The sequence below is a fragment of the Lepidochelys olivacea genome, assembly GCF_965140295.1.
Source record: "Lepidochelys olivacea isolate rLepOli2 genome assembly, chromosome: 1".
Lineage (NCBI taxonomy): Eukaryota > Metazoa > Chordata > Testudines > Cheloniidae > Lepidochelys > Lepidochelys olivacea.
Window position 1 is genome coordinate 9,605,610 of NC_140411.1, and position 18,331 is coordinate 9,623,940.

The 18,331-nt window shown below is 49.2% G+C and overlaps 1 protein-coding gene across 2 annotated transcripts in view; it reads right to left on the bottom strand.

Annotated features, from left to right (window-relative positions):
• The window catches only part of NUMA1 (nuclear mitotic apparatus protein 1), a 63,425-nt gene extending 45,226 nt beyond the window's left edge, over positions 1 to 18,199 (bottom strand). The window contains exons 1-2 of one of the 2 annotated variants that reach the window (XM_084630625.1): positions 18,109 to 18,199; positions 10,372 to 10,430 (exon numbers count right to left, since the gene is read on the bottom strand). The gene's annotated coding sequence lies outside the window, so the exon portion shown is untranslated. The remainder of the gene's footprint in view (positions 1 to 10,371; positions 10,431 to 18,108) is intronic. The other variant, XM_084630626.1, reaches the window with a different exon arrangement.
• Positions 18,200 to 18,331: the final 132 nt, after the last annotated feature.

Below are 18,331 nucleotides of genomic sequence, written 5' to 3' on the forward strand. Positions count from 1 at the left end.
CCCTTCTGGCCCTCGAACCCATGGACAGTAATTTTCAATTTAGCCATTTAAGAGCAATTCCACTCCCACCCCGCCCCCTCTTCAGCTCCAAAAGGTCTTGGAACTCGAGTGGGGCTAGCGATGGGGCGCTATTCAAAATAGGCAGCCAGCTCAGAGACGATTACTCTGGCTCTGTGCCACTGTAACACAACTACGATCACAAAAGGGGGCTGGGGACCCAAGCACCAAATTAAAATCATTTTCAGTTGTTGTTTGAGAGCCTGGATACTCTGCAATTCAGACTTTAAGCCAGAGATCCAGCTAACCTGGCTTTGCAGATGGTTTGGCCGGGGAAAAGCCTTAAGCGCACACAGGTTTTATGCAGTTGTGGACTGGCACAATTCCACCAGAAATCTGTTGAGCTGGAACTGTGCTTAAGTGAGTTTTAGAGCTCCATGTTTAATTCTCCACGACACAGGGACTCAGAAAGGACCTAGCTGATACCAGATTTAAAAAAACAAAACAGGATGAACATCCCAGTTATTGCTGCTTTAAGAAGTTAATGTGAAGAAAGAAAAAAAAATCTGTAAATTCATGAAGGGTGAAAAGTGCCCTTCAACCTGGGCAGGTCAGTGTTTAACCCTTTCCCTGCTGCTGACTGAAGTACGCAGACACATATTTGAACTGATCCTCCCTGTTGGGGTTGGGTACACCCCAGCCTTCCCTTGGAAATATGGCTGCTGAAACCTACGCACATTCCTGCAGTGGCCAGAGGGTTTCCAGCTGCCAGCCCACTCTGGCAAAGACTGGGGAATCTGAAGGGAAGGGTTAGAGTTTTTCCCCCTACTGCTATTCAAAGGGCCATCCCAAATGCATACCAACAGGATATGCAACAGAAGCCAACCCAGCAGAGCTGTCAGCCCCAGGACGTGCCCCGTCAGTAAAGCAGGAGGAGATGCCCAAAGCTATACCACAGCTGCTGCTAAGTTCACAATGGCCACCGCATTAGCCTGCACAGTTGCTGCACACCCAGAAGCTAGATTACAGCCTTGCATGCACATTGGAGGATACAATAAGCCTCGTAGACCTTGTCAATCTATACAGTTTCCTTTCTAAATTCAGCCGAGTATAGCTAGACTTGCCTCTGAGCTTAACAGCTGCTGATACACTTTAGGGGGACAGAAGGGCCAACATGGCTGGTTGAATAGACACAAAGCTGTCCATAGAAGTTTGTGTTTTCGGGTGGACCTGCAGTCAGAGCACAGGACTAGGTACATGAGACCTTGCTTCTGGTTCCTGGTTCTGCAGATGACTCACTGTATGACAGTGGGAAAGTCAGACAATATGACAGTGGGAAAGTCACAGCCTTGGCCCTCAGTTTCTCCCAGCTCGAGAAGCGAGGACACTTGTACCTATTTTGCAGATGGTTTGAGGTTTACTTCATCAGCATCTGTAAAGTATTCAAGACGGTCAGAAAGCAGCATGTACAAGCTACAGAGTGTTCTTACTATCTATGGGCAAGGACAATGCTTTACAGTCCTCTGAGTATCTCAAAGTGCTTTACAGACATCACCTAATTAAGCCTTACAGATACAACTGAAGCAAGAATCTTCCCATTTTTCAGATGGGGAAATGAAGGCACAGTTTAGTTACTTGCTCATGGTCACACCGGTAGAGCCATTATTATTTCTATTAGCCCCTAAGAACCATAGATATAGGCCAGAACCCCACTGGACTAGGCATTGTACAAACACAAAAAAAAGACGGTTTCTGCCCTAGAGCCCGGAATAGAACTCAGACGTCCAAATCCTGCTCCCGTTACAACAATGCCTCTGCTACATAGAGAGCTTTCCATTTCCACCCTCTGTTTCTAGTCCCATTCACCCTTGAGAAGTAAAAGAATCAAATGTCTGAAAGCATTTTGCCTACTCTTAGTACAAGTAACACCCAAGATCACTATAATTAGGCTTGGAAGTATTCGATTTTTATTGATAAATGCTGGTAAACGTCCATTTCACCATACACACAACTGACTAAAAAGTATCTGTATATTTCTGTTATAGATAAGTAAGAGAAATGCTGCTTGATAACTTCTTAGTGTCAAAATCCAGTGATTTAGGGTTCTGAGTTAGGCTTGTTACAAACAGATTAACGAACAAACAGGTACCATTTTGCTTTGATTTAAGGATATTTACTTTGTATATTTTGACATGTGATATTGACAATGTGTGTTTTAGCGGTTTATAAATCTTTAACTTTTTGAATCTCAACATCTATAGCCATTAAATAATTGCCTGGACCCCCACCCCCTAATTTCCCACAACTGTGAAAATATAAATAAAAAATGCTTTAAAAAAAATCAACATTATCTATCAAAATTACAAAACAATTGAATTCTGCTAAGCCTAACTAGAATTGAAAGACTGGAGACAGTCTTTTTCCCATTTATTTTGTGCAAATTATAGCACTAGATTTGAAGTTGACATTGTCCCCTTAACTAACTTGAGTTTTCACAACAGTTGGGCCTTGTCTAGACTGAAACTTTAGAGGTGTGACCTTCGAACACATTCTGGCACTTCTGAAAAATCTGACGAAGATTGGGCAGTGTATACTTTAACACATGCTAACTTTGACTTCAGCTTGACCATCTTAGTGTGTGATAGAAGCAGTGTGCCTGTCTTCACTTGACTTTTCAAGTGGATTAGTTAGATCAGAGTCACTTCAGATGGGGGAAATTACTAAACATTTCACTGGGGCAATGAGAATAAATCACTGCTGTAAGCCCCATCTTACTCCAGTGCAGCACATCTGCATTGTGGCTTTACATCAGTGTAGCTGACCCAGTGCAAAAAAGATACCCAGTACAGACATGGCCTTTCAGAGTGTCGTCACTGTGATGGGTAACAAATGTAGCAAGTTTTAAATGACAGTTTACCAATGTCTAGGTATTTTAGTGACACCCCACACACCATAGTATGCAAGTACCTCAAGCTTTGCTGAATTTATCCTCCACACCCTACTTTGCAGTGGAACTAAGGAACAGAGATATAAAGTGACTTGGAAAAGGTCACACAGGTAGTCAGTGGCTAAGCCTGGACTTGAACCCATGTCTCTTGTCCAATGCTTTTATTCATAGGCCATCATATTCAGCACCCATGTTCCAAGGGACTCGGACTCTGTTAAGTAAACACTTACACATGTGTATAAGTCCAATGTCCTGATCCTCAAAGTCAGGAGACTCTAGAATTAACCATAGAATCATAGAACAGGAAGGGATGTCGAGAGGTTATCTAGTCCAGTCCCCTGCACTCACGGCAGGACTAAATATTATCTAGACCATCCCTGACAGGTGTTTGCCTAACTTGCTCTTAAAAACCTCTATGACTCCCAGATCCCTATCTGCAGTGCTTCTTCCTAGGCAGTCATTTCCCATTCTGCATGTGTGCAACTGATTGTTCCTTCCTAAGGGGAGTACTTTGCATTTGTCCTTATTGAATTTCATCCTATTTACTTCAGACCATTTCTCCAGTTTGTCCAGATCGTTTTGAATTTTAATCCTATCCTCCAAAGCACTTGCAACCCCTCCCAGCTTGCTATTACCTGCAAACTTTATTAGCATACTCTCTATGCAATTATCTAAATCATCGATGAAGATATTGAACAGAATGGGACCCAGAACTGATCCCTGCGGGACCCACTCATTATGCCCTTCCAGCTTGACTGAACCATTGATAATTTCTCTCTAGGAACGGTTTTCCAATCAGTTATGCTCCCACCTCACAGTAGCTCCATTTAGGTTGTATTTCCTTAGTTTGTTTATGAGAAGATCATGAGAGACAGTATCAAAAGCCTTACTAAAGTCAAGATATACCACATCTACCACTTCCCCCCATCTACAAGGCTTGTTACCCTGTCAAAGAAAGCTATCAGGTTGGTTTGACACAATTTGTTCTTGACTGACTCTTGCTGATACGCTGACTGTTACTTATCACCCCCCATCCTCTTTAAAAGGTCAGATCACATCTGATACAAAATTTAGGCTCTACAGGAATAAGGTTTTACACAGATCAAGACTATAGTTTCCATGATTGCTCCTTTTAATTCCAACGGTAAGTTTAACCAACAATTTAGTTTTCCCCTAAAGTGTTTACAACATATTGAGGCACTGAGGCAGCATATAAGAATCTGAAAATGAAGGGGAACAGAATAAAAGCAAATTGATTAGTTGATTTTTTTTTTTTTTTTTTTTTTGTCCAAGCTGAGAGCAATGCAAAAAGCAAACTTACACAATATTGAAGAGTAAATCAGATTTCTGTCATGGAAAGATCAGTGGGGTTTTTTTTTGTTTTTTTTTTAGTGGTAGATGAGGTTGGGTTTTTCTGTTTTGTTTTTTTTCAACCTCTGAATTTGTTTTTCATTTGACAATGTCTCTTTAAATCTGTTTCCTAAATCTGATTGGGAGATTTTCTTACGCCTCACCAAAAGCGAGCGTTACTAAAAATAGCCACCGCAGCAGCTCCGCTCTCACAAGCCTCCCACAACAGGCTAAGATGCAAAATAGAGTAAGGATACAAGAATGCCAGTCTTAGCATGTCTGTAGCACTTCACAATTTAAAAATGCCAGGCATTAAAATCGGCTTGGAACAGAATTTAAAACAGGCAAAAAATTTTAGAAGTCATGAAATCCCAGGTCAGCCCCTTTATTAATACTATTTATAATGCACAGCACCTGACCCTATCCTGGCCCAAGGAGCAAATCTCTAAGTATCCATCTCTCATCTGCTTACAGAAGAATGAGGCTTCCACATTTTAGCACCATGTCACAATCAGCCCACTGGGCTGACCACTTTTGGACTGTTCGTTTGACCTCCTTTGTAGGGGCAGATCTGCATCTGATGGGGACAAACAAGGTGTTTTCTACTAGAATCTGACAGTTTCACTCGCTGAGGTTCTAGAGATCCCAGGAGCACGTTCTGGCTTGCAAGCCAGAACCATGGTGGCACTGATAGCAAAAATCAAGTGGGGCCATTATTGTTCAAGTCTGTCACCCTTCTCTGTGGGAAGACCGGGGGACAGCTGTTGGCTTTTCAAAACAAAGTCTACTTCTCAACGCTAGCAGTCTCTGCAAACACCAACCTGTCTTCAACATTCTCTGTTTGCAAAGGCTGAGGCATGGCAACTTTGGCTATCTCTGGGGTCAAGGAACTCTTGAGTGTGTTCCACAAGGCTCAGTTTTGTCTCTCATCCCCCACCCCAAAAGCATGTGAGGCCACTGAGAACACAGCAAGCAGTAATCGGGCCAGTCTCCCTCAGACTCATGGATCAGACCAGCTATGCTTTCATCAGCAACCGTGGTATTAGTCACCAAATTTCAGCCCTGCCAGGAAAAATTCAATCCAGACAAGATGAGACATGATAGTAGTGGGTCTAAGGAGGAGAAACTGAAGGGCATGTCTCATCTTTTGAGGGGTTCATAATCTAAAGCACGAGGCCAGTCCCACTGTTCTCCACCACAGATAGAGATATCGCACAGAGGTGTCAGGAGGATTAAATACTTAACGTCTGTAGAACTGACAAGGCCGACAAGCACTGAGTATTACATCTCCCGTCAAAAATCTCTTAGAGAAGAGAACTTCCAATCATCCCAAAGGCCTGTTAAATCAACATTTAGGCTTTGAAGTGCAAGCACTGGTCAACTCTCCAAAGCAGATCATAGTACTTCACCAGAAACGCACAGCTGGATTTTCCTCATTATCCTCCTCAAAATTCTCCTTTTCCGCAATGCCGACAAAACCCTTGACAACGGTCAGGCTGCTGGTGTGCTGAGACTACAGCCGATCCTGCTGACCAATATCATCCCCCTTCTGTCTGTATCCACCTGCCTTGTATCCATCTGTTGCCTCTTGTCTTATCCTGAGATTGGAAGCTCTTTGGGCAAGGACTGTCTTTTTGTTATGTGCTTGTACGGCACCTAGAACAATGGGGTCCTGGTCCGTAACTAGGACTCTGAGGTGCGATAGTAACACAAATAATAAATGTTTGCCCGTTATCTCCGAGGTCCTGTCAACACTGATTCCTACGGTAAAACACACAGCACGGTAATCCCTCCAAATGGTTTGGTCTTGCACAGTGCACAGGACTGAACCATTATTTAACCTTGTTCTGAACTGGATATTTATATGGCTCTAGTTATGGTTCAGGAACAGAGTTAGATCCCACCTACCTTACAATCATGTCATAACTAGGTCATTTTTCTCAACGGAGTAGCAATTATTTCGTAGATGGCCTCTGTCTACATTTGGACATAAATGGGGTTAGCAAAACCTTAAGAGCTGACACAGGCAGACGGTATAAGTGCCCTGTCCCCAGATTTGGAATATGGTTTGGGATAATGGTTTAATAGCTAGCCTCTGTGCATGCTGACTTGGAGAACAGTGATATCACCTTGCTAGCAAGAGCAGTGCTTAACTGCTTCTGCTGCTTTTCTCTACAAAATCCCCTAAAGCCCCTGTGACATATTGCAACTTAATGCAGCATCTTGGAGGGACTATTGTATTACATTTATGAATGACTTATGTAGGATTGTGTTACCACAGTTCTTCCAAGAACCAACAGTGGGGGGTGATTAAGGCGAGTCACAGAGACTAAACCACTCTTGTGAGGTGTGACACAGAAGCCAAATGATGTCAACTGGCAAAAGGTTCGCTGTTCTCTACAAGCAATTCCTGTCTCACGCCTGACAAATTCACTAACCCTAATACACTGCTTGCATGGTATTTTTCCACAAAGGTCATTTGTGAGGTCTCTACTGAAAGCTTATAACTTATCAATATCCATAATCATTATGATGTGTATGTGTATATGGGTAATATGTAGGGAATAATGTAACTATATTGAAAATTATGCCCTTCTAATCTTGGAGTAGAAGTTAGTCACCAGGGAATCATGTGTCTTGGTAATGACCCATTCAAGGGGAGGGAGTTGCCACCCCTACCTGGCTAGGTGATTCTGTAATACATTGTTCAATTGCCTACCATTGCCTCATCCCAGAACAGTCAACGGAAAACCATCAAATACAACCACAATCAATCAAAACCACTTGATGGTAAAAAGGAACATTATAACTTATCTACGCTTGAAATGCTACAGGAGCACCACTACAGCTGTACCCCTGTTGGGGCTTCAGTGTAGACACTACATAGACAAAAGGGAGGGGTTTTCCAGTCAGCTTTAGGTAACCCAACTCCCAGAGAGGCAGTAGGTAGGTCAATAGAAGAAGTCTTCCATCAACTTAGTGCTGTCTATGCTATGAGTTAGGTTGGCTTAACTATACTGCTCAGGGGGTTTTTCTGAATCCCTTGGAGATGTAGTTAAGCCAATTTAATTTTTTGGCACAGATCAGGCCTCCGTATATGGCAAGCAAAGGAAGACCCTCTGCTTCCATGCCCCCCTCGGTACGTTTTTTCATGAAAAAGAGTGGACGCTGGTTCACCCCCAGGCCAGCCAGTTCTGCAACAGACTGAACTTTGTGCGGGTGGGGGAGGAGGAAAGGAACCTACTTAGACAGGAAAGGGAAATATTAATAAGCGTAGGCCCTAGTTCACATCTCATTGTTTTGTATTGTAAACCGTTTGTTTCCATCACTCGTTTCTAGTGGAATTTCTCTTAAATAAACCTTCTTTTGTTTCATTACAAAAGCTGTATGTTATACAGTAGTGGTGGTTTAAGGTAAAACTGATAAACTGCGGTACACCGCTCCTTTGGGAGCAAAGAATCCAGGATTTCTGTGAAGAGCCAGTGTCAGGGGCTGGGTATCAAAAGAGAACACTCCAAGGGCACTCGAGGACTGGAGCACACCTATTGTTAATCTGCAAGGTGAAGACAGGGCTGGCACAGCTTGGAGGAGTGCCTGAGTGACTGACAGGCTAGTGATGTTAAGGAACTAATACCCTGTCACCAGGGTGGATAACAAAATGATGATTTAAAACATGGATTATTTTATTTTGTTCAAATCATAGCAAGTCTTTCAATTTCAAAAAGACATCTGTTTAAAATGAAAGCAGAATCTAACGCAACATAGGTCAAGGCCTAAACTTATAATAATCTCTTAAAACATTTAAATAAAAATGCTGAATCCATCCTCTATCAAAACTTGAGTTTCCTATACAAAGGATCAGGGAAACACATTTGACTTTTGAGGCCAAGCTTTATAAACATGGCGCAGTAGATCATGTTGTGTGTTAAGAACTTGATCTTCTGGGCGACCCAGGGGCTGGGCTAGTGAGTGCAGCTCACTGGCCGAGTCCTCACAGGGGTTGGGACCTGGCCTCCGAGCCCAGGAGACACCATCATGGTTCTCACGGGGATCATTCGCTGAGCTGAAATAATCAGTTTAATTCACTGATAACAGTTAATCCCTCTGTTTAATAAATCATTTAGTTGTAAAAGTGAAACACGGTTTGATGAGAAGTTTATGTATCCAAAACATTTAAAGTGGTTTGGTTGAATAAAAATAAATGGTATATGCTTTTCTGTGTGTTTAAATTCCAGTTACCATCCTACTGCAGCTTGACACAAATCAGAGCAAAAAGTGAATTTTCTAGTATATAAGCAATATATCATTCACCATTTTCTAGCATATTAAAAGTCCACAATTAATAAGAATCTGAAAATATTAAGCTATATATATATAGCGCTATAGCTATAGCATATCCTTCTAGGTAACAAAAAAGATGTACCAAATCTGGTATGAAGGCTCTATTTAGCTGTAAATCCAAGTGAAAATACACCTTTCTTTAAAAAATAACTGAAGCACAAATGGAAACATTGATTACAACTGATGATTTAAATCAAGGCTTTCCACTTGGTGATTTACATCAATTCACAGTGCTAGTCAGCATAGACAAGACTCTTGCTCAGGGGAGGCAAGGGGTAACAAGATAACTCAGTCCTGGGTACCCTGAGGACCATCACAAGAGGTACCACCCCTTGGTTTGGTTTGCAACCTGGGTTTTCCAGAGACTCAAACAAAGAAAGGGCTTTTGGGATAAAAGTGAGTTTGAACTGACACAAGGTCTTCCTTCCGATCCAGCAAACAGAAAGGATCTTCTATCCAAGGCAGGCTCCAACATTTGGGGAAGGCCTGGAAAGACTTTGGATTATTAAGACTCCATAAGTTCTAACAGAATCCAAATGTGTGACTCCTGGTATGTTTAGCGTGTGTTTAAATCCGTTTATTGTTTTTAATATGTGATGAAAACACCGTTGAGCAAACACCTTCCTTTTCCAACATGGAGTTTTCCCACCTACATTTCTGCTCAAGCTTCATCCTTCGTGCTCCCCTTGCCCATTCCCAGTCTTACAGAGAACTTTGAAATCCCACTCACCAGGCAAATGTGAGCTTTGGATGGGTGTGTAAGCTTCAGGCCATTGAAAGTGCAGGGAGGCAGAGAGGAGCCCAGGGGAAGAAAGCATTCACAGAAGAGCGTGAGGTGGATTTTTGCAGATTTTAAAGCCAGATGGGATCATTATGACGGTCTGTTCTGACCTCCTGCACATCAAAGGCCAGAGAATCTCTTCCAGTTACTTCTACATCAAACCCATAACTACTGTCTGGATTATAGTATCTCTTTTAGAACAGGATCCTGTCTTGGTTTAAAGACTTCAAGAGATGGAGAATCTATCAAATCCCTAGATAAGTATATGGACTCCAAGGCCAGAAAGAATAATTGTGATCATCTAGTTTGACCTCTTGTATAACACAGGACACAGAACTTCCCCACAACAATTCCTAGTGGAGAGCATGGGGCAGGGTATTCTTCACCCTGGCTAGCCGATTTACTCCTTGGGTTCGTATTTTTACATTGGATAAGTTTTTTCAAGACCTGCTCAGCCCCCACATGGACAATCTGATGTTAAATCCCAGAGCACAGCCAGGGCTGTGAAAAAGACAGCCTTACCTCTTACCACTACAGTTTTAAGGTATATCATGATATAAAGAAGTGTCAGGCCTACAAATCCGACCGAACTCCTGCCCACTCCATTTCTAACCTAGGGGATAAGCTGCAGCATCCTGACCACCTCAGAACATAACTTTAATGGAAAACCCCAATATCTGCTGGCAAGCCTGTTTGCCAGAAGCTGGGAATGAGCGACAGGGGATGGATCACTTGAGGGTTACCTGTTCTGTTCATTCCCTTTTGGGCACCTGGCATTGGCCACTGTTGGAAGACGGGACTGGGCTAGATGGACCCTTGGTCTGACCCAGCAGGGCCGCTCTTATGTTCAAACAGATGATATTTATACTACAGAAGCATGACACACAACAGGGAAAGTAGTCACTGGGAATATGAAGCAACACAGGCAGAGGACACACACATAAAGGAGACTTACCTCAGAGAGAAAGACAAAAGGGAATGCAGTCCCCTTAGATGGGTCCAGCCATAAAAACACTACAACAAAAGAAAAAGCGTGATCAGCCTCTAACTGCTTAAAAAGATACAGGCAAGCAGAACCGGCCACCAAGTTGCCCTTCCAATTTCTGCGGCTTTACTGTTACATTTCTTTAAACACAGGAAAGTGCATCTCTCCCCCTGCTGCTGTGATAGATGAAAGCTAACAGGGGTGCTGGCTGACTTTACAGAGGAAACAGCAAGACTGATTAGACAAAGTGCAGGCTTTCAATTATACGGGAGCTTGAGGTGTTACCTGCAACATAGCAGATAAAACAATTGTACAGAGAGGTTATTTGTAGTGCAGTACAACTGAGGTCAGCACCCCGCTGTGCCGAACGCTGTAAGCACACACGGGAATGGTTTGCCTGCACTGCAGCTGGGAGGTTTAGTTCTCAGTCTGGGTAGACGTACAGGCGCTAACTCTGATCACGCGAGCATGCTAGAAATAGCAGCGGGGCCACGGTGGTGCAGGCAGCGGCTCAGGCTAGCCACCTGAATACAATCCCGTCAGATGTGCATACACGGACGGCTAGCCCAAGCTAGCCATTACCCCTCCCAGCTGCCGTGATTAATGCTATGTCTACACTGGCAATTGAACGACAAAACTTGGGTCTTTCAGAGGTGTTCAACCCCCTCCTCGCCCAAAAGACAAAAGCTTTGCTGCGACAAGCGCCAGTGCAAACAGCGTGTTGTCGGTGGGAGAGCGCTCCTGCCGACAACACAAATGCCGCTCGTTGGGGGTGGAAGTTTTCTGTCGGCAGGAGAGCCGACAAACAGCGGCTACACTGCACGGCTGTAGCAACACAGCCATGTCGCTCAAAGCTGTGTAGTGTACATAGCCGAAGAGACAGTCCCTGCTCCAGACAAGACAAGGCGTGGGAGGAGACCAATATTTTGTTTCAGGGTTTGTAATGCCACCGAGAGAGAAGAGGTGGTCCAGTGGTCAGGTCACTAGCTTAGCACCTGAGAGAGCTGGATTCAATTCCCTACTCCAGCACAGACTTCCTGTGAGACTTTGGGCAAGTCCCTTCATGCCTCAGTTCCCCCATCTGTAAAATGAGGATCATGGCACTGCCCTGCCTCACAGGAGTATTATGAAGAAAAAAAAATACATTCAAGATTGTGAGGGGCTCAGATACTACAGTGATGGCAGCCAGCTAAGTACCTGAGATAGCTAGATCCTTACCCATCACTGGAGTACCTTATCCCCATTTTGTAGATAGGGAAACCGAGGCACGGAGAATAAGTCTACCTTGCAGCTTGGATGTGAGATTCCCAGCTCAGGTACACAGACTCACGTTGGCTCAGCTCAAGCTAAAAACAGCTGTATGGAAGTTGTGACACAGACGGCAGCTCGGGCTAGCTACCCAAACTTGGACCCAAGGGGTTGGGCAGGCTTGGACTCGGGTGGCACTTACACATTTGAAGTGTTGGACCCATTAATTCATGTTTCTTTAATAGCTCTACACCAACATATGACAGACCTTAAGCTGCTTGGAAGATACCCAACTAAAACAGGGATCTTGCACATACCTGCCCAATAATCTAGGCTGTATGGAAGGAGACTCGCACAGTTTTACATAACCCCAGCCAATCATCTTCAACACAAATGGAGGGTGACGAGAGGAGAAAAGATTTTAGGACTCGATATGAAAAGGGTAGAATCTCCATAGCAGGCACAAGTAAAGATGGGGTATTAATACTATATGTACACCTCCACAAAAACACCTCCTTAGAATACTGCTTTAAATATGTACAATTTCCCCACAACATAAAAGGAAGTCTAGAGAGCCCACCTCCTCCAACAGGAGACACTGAAATACACCAACACCGAGCAGAAATGCCTCCTACTGACTCCAGGTCTCCAGTGTAACTCCTGGATCAGAGGCCTAACCTGCACAAGTCAAGAATGGAAGTGAGCTAGGAACAAGAGACATAACAGAAGGCTGGCAAAACTAAAGAGAAAGGAGAGCATACCACCAGAAAGGTCAACCTAAAATGTCTGTGTTTTGACATCAGGCTATGCTGCCCCCCAATGAACCCCCCACAAACAGGCATCAAGACCACAGATCTTTGCAGGCAGTACCACAACAAATGGAGTGAGTGTGTGTGTGAGGGAATCATTAAAAATACAGTAATTCTTGGTGCATTTCCTGACAGATACAGAAAAGCAGGATAGATAAAAATCAATTATTTTAAAAAAAAATTGAATTTTTTAAATTTTTTTCCTCAAAAAGCATTTTATTTTAAGATACATCAAAGATATCTCATCATGGAATAGGGATTATCAATTCTAATTCTACAGTATGAGACAATATATTCATGTAATGTTTAAGAAAAGTTTCGTAAATTAGTTCCAATTGTTCATGGATTAGGGACCAAATTTTATGGGATTCCAGGGGCTTCAGTATAGATTTAGGTTATTCTTTCTATCTACCCAATGGGACTCAGTGCTCAGTCTAGAAGATACCATCAGAGATGCTTAGTTTTGCAGTTCTCAAACTGTGGATTTGTGTCTCCAGCGATAACATGTTTATTAACAGAAAATTGTTTTTAAATAAGAGCATTTTCTCACTAGAAGGGAAAACTATAATGGCAGCAGGCCGTAAGAGAGACCCAGTTTGGGAATAAGAACCATTCAAGAAATGTGTGTTTACTGATGATATTTTAAAGAAAAGTCACACCAGTGAATTGGTGAAGGTCACTTAAAGACTTGGATTCAGAGACTGTTGAAATGATAATCTCACTTTTAACAGCAGTAGCTTCTTCTGCCAATGTAGAAAAAATATTTTTTTCCTTTGGACTAAATCAATTTGATCTAAATCAAATCCACCCTGCAGAAAAGAAGTTTGCCCAGCACTGTAATTAAAATCATGCTAGGAAGAGAGATAACAGATAAGCCAGCCTGCCACTTTCCCAGGGACTTTTTGGCATCTCTGATGTGCTCACCATCTGGAGAAATGGTGAGGGGCTACACGTACATAAGTCTCAGGTGAACCATAGATGCATCTTCAGCAGTGGAGCGGCTCAAAGCAAGGCCAGACAGCTTAACAAACAGATTAAATCGGAAAAAAGAAAAGGAGTACTTGTGGCACCTTAGAGACTAACTGAGTTTGTGGGGGGGGGGGGGGGGTTTGAGAAAACCTGGATTTGTGCTGGAAATGGCCCACCTTGATTTTCATACACATTGTAAGGAGAGTAAAAAGAAAAGGAGGACTTGTGGCACCTTAGAGACTAACCAATTTATTTGAGCATGAGCTTTCGTGAGTTACAGCTCACTTCATCGGATGCATGGAAACTGCAGCAGACTTTATATACACACAGAGATCATGAAACAATACCCCCTCCCACCCCACTGTCCTGCTGGTAATAGAGTAAGGAGAGTGGTCACTTTGGATAAGCTATTACCAGCAGGAGAATGAGTTTGTGTGTGTGGTTTTTGGAGGGGGGGTGGGGGGTGAAAAAACCTGGATTTGTGCTGGAAATGGCCCACCTTGATTATCATACACATTGTAAAGAGAGTGGTCACTTTGGATGGGCTATTACCAGCAGGAGAGTGGGATGGGAGGAGGTATTGTTTCATGGTCTCTGTGTATATAAAGTCTTCTGCAGTTTCCACGGTATGCATCCGATGAAGTGAGCTGTAGCTCACGAAAGCTCATGCTCAAATAATTTGGTTAGTCTCTAAGATGCCACAAGTCCTCCTTTTCTTTTTGCGAATACAGACTAACACGGCTGTTACTCTGAAACCTGAGATTAAATCAGAGCTATTCAAGAAAACATGGGAGCCTCCCAGACCATGGACAACCACAGGAGAAGCTTGGATAACATCTGCCCATTTGTGTCCATGCACATACTACAGGAAACTCATACCCAACAACACTCACATCCCCCTCACAGGCAACACTTGTGCACACACACACCAAGCCACCCCAGGCTCCCCAGCATCTGCCCCGCAGCTGGTGGGAGAAAAGCTGACAGCTCCCTGGCAGGGAGATGCCAGCAGGGAGCTTCCCCGCTCCCTCCTGCAGCCCGGGGGAAGGTCAGACACTTGCTGCCCAAGGCTGGCACCGAGGACTCCTCTGTCCTGAGGCACCCGCAAGGCAGGGCTGGAGCAGCGGTTTAGCTCTGCGAGCAAGGTCCTGTACAGAGCACAGGAGAGACAGACAGCAGGGAGCCACCTGTCTTGGGACAGGTAAATAGACTCCCTTAAGATCAAGCGTCCCCTCAGCCCCCCTCATCATCGTCCTCTCAGCCCCCCTTTCCCCCCCAAGTCACCATCCCCCCCAGCTTCCCCCTCCCCCTGGTCACCATCCCCCCAGCTCCCCCCAAGTCACCATCCTCTCAGCAAGCCCTCTCCCCCCAAGTCACCGTCCCCCCAGCTTCCCCCTCCCAAATCACCATCCCCCCAGCTCCCCACAAGTCACCATACCCCCAGCTTCCCCCGCCCCTCAGCTCCTCCTCTCCCCCCTAGTCACCATCCCCCCAGCTCCCCCAAGTCACCGTCCCCCCCCAGCTTCCCTTCCCCCCCAGGTCCCCCAAGTCACCGTCCCCCCCCAGCTTCCCTTCCCCCCCAGCTCCCCCAAGTCACCGTCCCCCCTAGCTCCCCCCAGCTCCCCCAAGTCACCGTCCCCCCCAGCTCCCCTTCCCCCCCAGCTCCCCCAAGTCACCATCCCCCCCAGCTTCCCCCTCCCCCTGGTCACCATCCCCCCAGCTCCCCCCAAGTCACCATCCTCTCAGCAAGCCCTCTCCCCCCAAGTCACCGTCCCCCCAGCTTCCCCCTCCCAAATCACCATCCCCCCAGCTCCCCACAAGTCACCATACCCCCAGCTTCCCCCTCCCCTCAGCTCCTCCTCTCCCCCCTAGTCACCGTCCACCCCCAGCTCCCCCAAGTCACCGTCCCCCCCAGCTTCCCTTCCCCCCCAGCTCCCCCAAGTCACCGTCCCCCCCAGCTTCCCTTCCCCCCCCAGCTCCCCCAAGTCACCGTCCCCCCCCAGCTTCCCTTCCCCCCCCCAGCTCCCCCAAGTCACCGTCCCCCCCCAGCTTCCCTTCCCCCCCCAGCTCCCCCAAGTCACCGTCCACCCCAGCTTCCCTTCCCCCCCCAGCTCCCCCAAGTCACCGTCCCCCCCAGCTTCCCTTCCCCCCCCAGCTCCCCCAAGTCACCGTCCCCCCCAGCTTCCCTTCCCCCCCAGCTCCCCCAAGTCACCGTCCCCCCCAGCTTCCCTTCCCCCCCCAGCTCCCCCAAGTCACCATCCCCCCCAAGTCACCGTCCCCCCAGCTCCCCCAAGTCACCATCCCCCCCCAGCTTCCCTTCCCCCCCAGCTCCCCCAAGTCACCATCCCCCCCAGCTTCCCTTCCCCCCCCAGCTCCCCCAAGTCACCATCCCCCCCAGCTTCCCTTCCCCCCCCAGCTTCCCTTCCCCCCCCAGCTCCCCCAAGTCACCATCCCCCCCAGCTTCCCTTCCCCCCCAGCTCCCCCAAGTCACCGTCCCCCCCAGCTTCCCTTCCCCCCCAGCTCCCCCAAGTCACCGTCCCCCCCAGCTTCCCTTCCCCCCCAGCTCCCCCAAGTCACCATCCCCCCCAGCTTCCCTTCCCCCCCAGCTCCCCCAAGTCACCGTCCCCCCAGCTCCCCCAAGTCACCGTCCCCCCAGCTTCCCTTCCCCCCCCAGCTCCCCCAAGTCACCGCCCCCCCCAGCTTCCCTTCCCCCCCCAGGTCCCCCAAGTCACCATCCCCCCCAGCTTCCCTTCCCCCCCAGCTCCCCCAAGTCACCATCCCCCCCAGCTTCCCTTCCCCCCCAGCTCCCCCAAGTCACCATCCCCCCCAGCTTCCCTTCCCCCCCCAGCTCCCCCAAGTCACCATCCCCCCCAGCTTCCCTTCCCCCCCCAGCTCCCCCAAGTCACCGTCCCCCCCAGCTTCCCTTCCCCCCCAGCTCCCCCAAGTCACCGTCCCCCCCAGCTTCCCTTCCCCCCCCAGCTCCCCCAAGTCACCGTCCCCCCCCAGCTTCCCTTCCCCCCCAGCTCCCCCAAGTCACCGTCCCCCCCCAGCTTCCCTTCCCCCCCAGCTCCCCCAAGTCACCGTCCCCCCAGCTCCCCCAAGTCACCGTCCCCCCCCAGCTTCCCTTCCCCCCCAGCTCCCCCAAGTCACCGCCCCCCCAGCTTCCCTTCCCCCTCCAGCTCCCCCAAGTCACCGTCCCCCCAGCTTCCCTTCCCCCTCCAGCTCCCCCAAGTCACCGTCCCCCCAGCTTCCCTTCCCCCCCCAGCTCCCCCAAGTCACCGTCCCCCCAGCTTCCCTTCCCCCCCCAGCTCCCCCAAGTCACCGTCCCCCCAGCTTCCCTTCCCCCCCCAGCTCCCCCAAGTCACCGTCCCCCCAGCTTCCCTTCCCCCCCCAGCTCCCCCAAGTCACCGCCCCCCCAGCTTCCCTTCCCCCCCCAGCTCCCCCAAGTCACCGTCCCCCCCAGCTTCCCTTCCCCCCCCAGCTCCCCCAAGTCACCGTCCCCCCCAGCTTCCCTTCCCCCCCCAGCTCCCCCAAGTCACCGTCCCCCCCAGCTTCCCTTCCCCCCCCAGCTCCCCCAAGTCACCATCCCCCCCAGCTTCCCTTCCCCCCCCAGCTCCCCCAAGTCACCGTCCCCCCCAGCTTCCCTTCCCCCCCCAGCTCCCCCAAGTCACCGTCCCCCCCAGCTTCCCTTCCCCCCCAGCTCCCCCAAGTCACCGTCCCCCCCAGCTTCCCTTCCCCCCCAGCTCCCCCGAGTCACCATCCCCCCCAGCTTCCCTTCCCCCCCAGCTCCCCCAAGTCACCATCCCCCCCAGCTTCCCTTCCCCCCCAGCTCCCCCAAGTCACCGTCCCCCCCAGCTTCCCCAAGTCACCGTCCCCCCCAGCTTCCCTTCCCCCCCCAGCTCCCCCAGTCACCGTCCCCCCCAGCTTCCCTTCCCCCCCCAGCTCCCCCAAGTCACCGTCCCCCCAGCTTCCCTTCCCCCCAGCTCCCCCAAGTCACCGTCCCCCCAGCTCCCCCAAGTCACCGTCCCCCCAGCTTGCCTTCCCCCCCCAGCTCCCCCAAGTCACCGCCCCCCCAGCTTCCCTTCCCCCTCCAGCTCCCCCAAGTCACCGTCCCCCCCAGCTTCCCTTCCCCCTCCAGCTCCCCCAAGTCACCGTCCCCCCCCAGCTTCCCTTCCCCCCCCAGCTCCCCCAAGTCACCGTCCCCCCCAGCTTCCCTTCCGCCCCCAGCTCCCCCAAGTCACCGTCCCCCCAGCTTCCCTTCCCCCTCCAGCTCCCCCAAGTCACCGTCCCCCCCAGCTTCCCTTCCCCCTCCAGCTCCCCCAAGTCACCGTCCCCCCCAGCTTCCCTTCCCCCCCCAGCTCCCCCAAGTCACCGCCCCCCCCGGCTCCCCCCAGTCACCGCCCCCCCAGCTTCCCTTCCCCCCCCAGCTCCCCCAAGTCACCGCCCCCCCCCAGCTCCCCCAAGTCACCGCCCCCCCAGCTTCCCTTCCCCCCCCAGCTCCCCCCAGTCACCGCCCCCCCAGCTCTCCCCTCAGCTCCTCCCCAGTCACCCCCCCCGTGGCCCCAGCTCCCCCGGTCACCGCCCCTCCCCCCTTGGCCGGGCGAGTCCCCTCCGCACGCCCGGTACGGCAGCCGCGCCCGCCGCCGCCAGGGGCAGGCCCCAGGCCCCAGCCCCCCTTTACCGTATTCCCTCGAAGCAGCGGGGCGGGCGGTGCCCCGTGACTCCCCCCTTGGCCCCTGGGCGGCAGCGCGGCCCTCACCGATTCAAACAGCTGCACCGCCCCCCCATACCCCCCTCCCTATTGGCTGCAGGCCGCGTGTACGTCATCTGATGCATATCACGTGGGGGGGAACTACAGCTCCCAGGAGCCCTAGGGTGGAGCGGGAGTAAATCCCGCGACAGGT